A 7,102-nucleotide genomic window follows, 5' to 3' on the forward strand; every position below is an offset into this window, starting at 1 on the left:
CCCCCCCCCCCCCCCCCCCCGCGTCTTGCTCCTTCTTCCCACTCGCCAAATAGGTTCTTCTCGGTTCCCCGATGAGGTAACAAGACAGAGCGGTGTAATTGCATCCATTATCTAAGATAGTTGGGCGATGAAATTAGCAGAGGATTCCCCTTGCCAGGAATTTGAGTCCGGTCCTCTGATGCGTCCTAGTTCGGAGTTGGTGAGAGGGCATCCAGAGTACACAGCGCCCCCTCGCTCCAGGCGGGGTGGAGAGAGCGAAGCGAGGTGACTCCCGGAATCGGTTGGCTACCAAACTCGGAACTCGAGGAATAAGAAGTTTGACATCTATCGGTCTGCAAATCCAGACAGCCTGGGGCCCCGGCGGCCCCCTTCCCAGCCAGCTTTCCCATTCACTCCGCCTGGAATCAGGAGGGATTTAGAAGCAGGGAGCTGCCTGCAGCGGATGCCGCTAATGCCCAGACCGAGAAAGCGGGTTAGGATCTGATCCCGCCGCACCGAGGAGCCCGGAGCCGCCCGCCCTCGGTTCTCGGAGTGGCGGGGGCGCGCTGCGTGCCGCGCCTGGGCAGGCGGCAGCGGCAGCGGCAGCGGCGGCGGCGGCGGCGGCGGCGTGGGCGCCGTGATGCAGGTGTGACAGCCGCGGACTCCTGCCTCCGCCGGGATCGCCCCAGCGCCGCGGTGGCCGGAGCTGCGGGGCCGAGCCGCCAGCGCAGACGCCGCTCCGCGCGCACCCGCACCCGCTCCCGCATCCCTCCTGCCCGCGGATTTCCCACCCAGGTAGGCGACGCCGTTTCTCGCTCGGGTGCTTGCAGACCCGGCCGGGCGCCGACCCCGCGCTGCAGGGGCCTCCCCCGCTCGCCTGCGGGGCCGCAACGTACCCGCTTGCTCCCTGTGAATGTTGTTGATAGTAAATGGCACCAAAGCCAGGGGAGAGTCTTGGAAAGCAGGCGCAGAGCGGCGAGGACTGCCGGCTGCCTGCGGCTGCGCGCTTCATTGAAGGTGGCATCCCCAAGGGCTGTTTTTTAAACGCGGTTTGAATTGTTAGCGCCACGCAGTTCTGCAACTTAGGCTACTGACATTTGCTAACTCCGTTTGCATAGGCTTCCCAGCCAGGGCGTTTCGTTTGAGTTCTCTTCCAAGCAGATGGGTTTTGCCTGGGGGTGGGGGGCGGTCTGTTCCTAAAGAACGGAGGAAAAACCTGCTTACACCTGGTGGCTTGGGTTGGGGTCAGTCGGCGAGTGTGTGTCTCTGTATGTGGAGGGCGCCCCCCGCGGGCGTGGGAGCCGTTTCTTAGGGAGGCAGAGAGGATTTGTTTAGAGATGGATTTTAGCGCAAGGAAAAGAACATCATTTGTTCTGCAGGGACGGGTGAGCAAACGCGTTTAGCCAGGGAGGAGCGAGGCACAGCCGTTTCTTCCGCAGACGGGTGTTAGCTGTGTCTGCTGTCCAGGGTCCAGCAGGACTGCTGAGACCCGACCCTTGAACCAATTGCAGATGCAGTCTGGCTCTGTTTCAAGGTAACTTAACGTCGTTGTCTTGGGCTCTGCTAAGAGCAGCCGGGTGGGGTGGGGTGGGGTGCAAGGGGGTCCCTGCTTGTTTTCTTAAAGCCGGTTTGGGAGGTCAACGTGGGTGGCTTTGAGGTCCGAGGAGTGGCGATTGAGGGGCGCGAGAGGTGTGTGTCGCGGGGAGAACTGGGCATTGCTGCCAGCTCCGGGGTCGTTCTGCTGTACTGGACCTCTTCTATGTTTCTGCCTCCTGCCCTTTCCAGAAGAGGTGGTGGCTTGTCCTGCGGGCTCCACTCAATGCAGCAGGTCCGGTACAGGCTCATTCTGCACCTTTCTTGAGTCAGCAAATACTCATCCAGCACCTAGGATGTGTCAGAGGCTGGATTAGTCCTTGGGGATGCAGCGGTGAGGAAAACAAAGTCCACGTTCCCCAGAAGCTCATCACACCTGGTCAGGGAGAAACACCTGTAATAATGAAGTGTGGTGAGTTCAGTCATGCAGGTGGGAGAAAAGAGTGTCGGGCGCAGGGAGGAGGGAGGAATTAATTGTGCCAGTCGATTGTTTTGAAAACGAAGTGCTCACAGATGAGGCATGCCACGGAAGGATTTCCGCAGGGATTGTGTCCCTCTGTTTGGTCCCTTGGGCTGTGAGCGACCCACATCGCTCTCCCACCCTATCAACATCCTACCTACTGGGTGGGCGACTGGATGGGCAAGAGTTCTGCAAGTCACTTCAGGGCGGGCGCTTGTGCTGTATGCCCAGACCCAGCAGACACAAAACACAGAAGTGTGCACAATGCCCGTCAGGTTCTTCTTTTTTTTTAAATTCATTGTTTTCCTAAACTCCAGGACCAACAAGGGTTTGAAGCAGTACTTCTCAAAGGCAAGGATTCTGGAAATTTCTGGGGGATTCTCAGAGCACATGAACTTCTGTCTTCTCCCCCCTTGTGTCCCTGACCTGTCTGTACTTGTGCCAGCCCAGTTCAAAAGGAAAGGTCTGACCTTGATTATGTCTCAATGGGTGGAAAGGAAAGGAAAAAGGAAGCTGTTATTACCAGCCTGCTCTCTGGGAGAGGAAAATCCAATCTAATGGATGTTTCTTCCTGCACAGAAGCTGCGGTGGGTGATGAGAAATGAGAGCTTTTGTGTGATGCGTGCTTGGCAGAGATGCGTATCACATGCGTTTGGAAATCCGAACCGTCATTAAGGTGTTTGAAAAGCAGGCTGGCCTCTGCAAGGCGCCTGGGCTTTGATGGGCAAACAGTCTTGGGCAAGTTACATAGCCTCTCTTTGAGCTTTGATCTTCTGATCTGTAACGTGGGGATAACAAGAGTTGTTACAATAGCTGCATAGTGGATGCTTAAAGAATATTTGTTCCTTGTTGAATAATTTTCAGACATAAATTGCTTGGCACTAAGTAAATGGTCAAGAAATTGCAGTTCATTTATTGAGTACCTACTAGGTGTCCAGAGACTGCTTTATGTGTGGGGAATGCAGAACTGAACTAGATGAAGCCCCTATCCTGAAAGAACTTAGAGTGTGTGTGTGTGTGTGTGTGTGTGTGTGTGTGTGTGTGTGTGTCTGTGAGACAACAAATAACTAAGTAACTAGAAAGTGAATCAGCCAGTGATGCGTTCTAATGGAGAGGAATAAAGCAGGGTAAGAGGAATGAGGAGTTCTGCCAGAGGGTGGGGTAAGGATTTTTTTTTTTTTTTTTTTTTTTTATGCAGCTGGGTCAGGGAAGGCTTTGCTGATAAATGACATTTGATCAGACCCCTGGGGAAGTGAGGGAGCGAGCCAGCCAGATGCAGAGACTAAGCATTCCGGGCAGAGCAACAGCACCTGCAAAAACCCTGAAATAGGAGAGAGATGTTTTCATAGGAAAATCAGAAAGGAGGCCAAGGAGGCTGTGGTTGAGTGAGTGAGGGGATCAGCAGTGGGACTTGAGGGGGTGGACGCAGCAAGGTCACTGGGATATTGCCTCTCATGATTTATATTTGTCACTAAGCTTCATGTCCCCAGCTCTTGTTTAAGGAATCGGCTGAGATCCTACACTCTATGTTTAGAAGGTATAGGTTCCTGTGGTCACTCAGAACATAAGCCGATGCAGCAAGCAGAGGTACAAATCTTTGCAAGGCAACCAGGGGCACAGGAATGAGGGAGGAGGGCAAAACAGTGTTCAGATATCTTTCCTCCAGATAGAGTATTTGAGTTTCTTTTGGAACCTTAATGTTATGTTTGTTTCTTCCTCTCCACCCCCCCCCCCAATTATAAAAGAACGTGTCACCTTTACTAAACAGCCCTGCTTATGTTGCTCTTGCTAGTTATTATTTGTTTTCTTTGAGGACGATATAGTTTCTGTGGTTATGGAAGGTGTTAGAATTGATTGGAAGTAGACTCACCTGCAGAGGATCATGGAATGCACTTGCCTAGTATCATTCGATGCATTTATTCGAAGCTTTTATCTTGTATGGTTAGTATGAAGACCACAGTTTGCTGCTCTGTCCCCTTGAGACTTAGTTCCTCTGCAGATTTGAGAGCTCCAACCACTGGTCTTGGTACAGTGGGGCTACTGCAAGGTGTCCCGTGGAGAGATGTCTGAGAATCTTGTCAAAGTCTCTGTGAAATAGGATATGATGTGGCTGGGTCCCCGTAAGAGTGACTGGCAGGGTGTCTCCCACGATACCTCAGAAGGTGACATTTACCTGGGTGAATTTCTCCCCTCTGAGGTCCGGTTTTTAGTTTTGCTGCCTTGCAAACCTCATCTGTCTCTCTGGGCCACATCACAGTGACCTTGCCCAATGGCATGCCAATCTACTGATTTGAAACGGCTGAGACGCTGTGTGGCATGGCCAGCCCCCTCCTGATGTCTAAACCATAAGGAGGAAGTATCCCAATGAGCATGCACGCAGAGCAGAGCAGCTTAGATGCCTACCCTAGTAAGATCACATGTTTTAGGGCTGATACTGCTAATGGGACTCCAGAAGAAACCTGCCCCAAAACAACCAGATAGTATTCTTCTCCCACGTCTATTGGTTGGCTGGGAAGTTTGCAGATAGGGCTTATGCCTGGTTTGGTGGGTTTGCTCATGTGATTTTGGTCTGCTGATGGAGTGGCCGAGGGCTAGCTGCTTTGGGATGGCCTCAGCCGGGGTGACTTGGCATGTTCACACAGTGGTGACAGGAATCCAAGAGAGAGTGGAAACTGGCATGATCTCTGGAGGCCTAATCTTATAGCTAGCACACTATCATTTCATCCTTTTCTATTGGCAGGATGTCATAAGGCCAGTGCAGAGTGAGGGAGCAGGGAATAGACTCCACTTCTTGGTGAGAGGAGCTACATAGTCACATTGGATACAGGGAAGGGAAGAATTAGGGATATTTTTGCCATCGATCTACTGCTACAGGGACCTTAATATTTAGAGTCCCCTGGCTAAGGCTCCTTTTCTCCTGAACTCTGCTTGAAAGGGCAATGCCTGCAACTTCCTCTTTTTCTTTTTCTCTGTGTTTCTGTGGCTGACCAACTTTAGACATATATACCTTTAGATAGTCATTCATTGGCCAGCCGTTTGTTGAGTGTTCTCTATGTGTCAGGCGTGTTACAGGCAGGGTATACAGCAATAAAAATACAATGTCCATCCTCGTGAAGCATTTACTCTAGCTGGGGGAGACAAATAATGTGGAAGTAAATAAGTAAATGTGTAATGCGGGACATCAAGCGGGGAAGGGAGGATGGGAAGCGTCAGGTTGAGTGGGAGTTGGGGACAGGGTTGAGTAGGTGGTGGGCATTTTATACAAAGTGGTCAAGGTGACATGAAGGAAGTGAAAGAGTGAGCCAGATGGATATCTGGGGAAAGACTCTTTTAGGCAGAGGAAGCAATAAGTGCAAAGGCCCTGAGGCAACAAGGTGCTGGCATGTTCTGGGAAGAGCAAGGAGACTCATGTAGAAGGAACTGAGAGGGTGACCATGGTAAAAGCTGAGGTCAGAGAAGTAGCAGGGAGCTAGTAATACAAAGTCTTGTAGGGCCTTGTGTGGACTTTGGCTTTTTCTCTGAGCAAATGGGGAATCACTGGAGAATTTTGAGCACTGGTTTCCATGATCTGATTTATGTTTTACAATGATCCCTTGAGATTTAACCTTATAAGTGACTCTAGGGGTTCAAGAATGAAAACAGAGAGAGCATCCAGGAGGCTACTGTAGTTCTTCAGGCGAGAGAAGGTGGTGGTTTGGACCAAGGTGGAGAGTGGTGACTGTGAGAAGCGGTCAAATTTTGGATATATTTGATGATGGAGAAGACAGGGCTTGCTGATTGGTAGATTTAGGGTATGAGGGAAAGAAAGGAGTCAAGGATGACTCCACATATTTTTTGAAGTTTATTTATTTTGAGAGAGAGAGAAAGAGCAGGGGAGGGGCAGAGAGAGAGAGAGAGAGAGGGAGGGAGGGAGGGAGGGTGCATTCCAAATAGGCTCCTTGCCGTCAGTGCAGAGCCTGATATGGGGCTCAAACTCATGAACTGTGAGATCATGACCTGAGTGGAGATCAAGAGTCAGATGCTTAACCGACTGAGCCACCCAGCCACCCGACCACATATTTTGACTTCAGCAACTGTAAGAGGCCCTTTACTGAAATGGAGAAGGAACAGTTATGTGGTCAACTGGTTGTCCAATGGGAGATTTTAAGTAGACATTTGTATATGTGAGTTTAGAGTTGAAGGAAGGGGTTCGAGAAGGAGATGCAGATTTGAGTGTTGTTAGCATGTTATTTATTTGTCCCCTCAGCAAGCCAATTCATTGCTGTATCACCAGTGCCCAGAATATTGCCTGGCACATATTATGTGCTCAATGAATATTTACTGAATGAATGAATGGAACCATTTAATCACTGGAGGTGACTGCACATCCTTGCTTCAGTGGATCTTGAAGTGTAACTCTCTGAAGTTATTCCCTTTCTTTCCAAAGTCTCGTGGGAGCGTTATTGTGGATCTCGTGGACTAAAAACAGACTTTAAATACAAAGGCTCCAATTGCTTATATCTTACAGAAAGCAGTGTGTGGTGACAAGTAAGAAAAAGAAACAAATGGAAGCCAAAAAATAGCTCATACTTTCAAAAAAGGAGACAAGATCTTCCAGAGAGAGGTGGCTGAAATTCAGGGGTGTGATGTTCTTTGGTTATTATTGTACTGCTCTTAATTTAAGATTAAGCAGGAGCAGGGAAGAATCTTGAAAAAGGGAGCGATTTATTTAAATCAACTTTATGCCAAGTGAAAGAGTGTCACCAGCTCACTTGAAAAATCCCACATCTACAGCATCTTGCATAATGTGTTCCTGTTTATAAAAGGAGAGAAATAGGCAATGGTTTTATTGGAAAGGGGGGAGGGTGCTAAAATTCTCAAATTCTAAGTGCTATCCAGTTCCTCTCCATGGTGTGGCTGGATATGTGTGAGAGTGGGTTTTGTTCACCATGATATTGAGAGGGAGGGAATGAAAAAAAAAGGAAGTACTATAATTGAGAGTGGTTTCTTCTGCGTGTGTTTGTGTGTGTATGAGAGATAGGGAGAGAGAGAGAGAGAGAGAGAGAGAGAGAGAGAGAGAGAGAGAGAGAG

At 49.8% G+C, this 7,102-nt stretch overlaps 1 protein-coding gene across 3 annotated transcripts in view; it reads left to right on the forward strand.

The window, feature by feature from the left end:
* The window catches only part of SV2B (synaptic vesicle glycoprotein 2B), a 210,023-nt gene that overhangs the window by 22,170 nt on the left and 180,751 nt on the right, over positions 1-7,102 (forward strand). Inside the window, exon 1 of one of the 3 annotated variants that reach the window (XM_040493737.1) lies at positions 676-774. The exons of 1 other annotated variant lie outside the window; for it this stretch is intronic. The gene's annotated coding sequence lies outside the window, so the exon portion shown is untranslated. Of the gene's footprint in view, positions 1-675; positions 775-1,333; positions 1,514-7,102 lie in introns of those variants that run through there. One more of the 3 variants, XM_040493738.1, reaches the window with a different exon arrangement.

The sequence above is a fragment of the Herpailurus yagouaroundi genome, unplaced genomic scaffold, assembly GCF_014898765.1.
Source record: "Herpailurus yagouaroundi ecotype Mexico unplaced genomic scaffold, PumYag 185, whole genome shotgun sequence".
Taxonomy (NCBI): domain Eukaryota; kingdom Metazoa; phylum Chordata; class Mammalia; order Carnivora; family Felidae; genus Herpailurus; species Herpailurus yagouaroundi.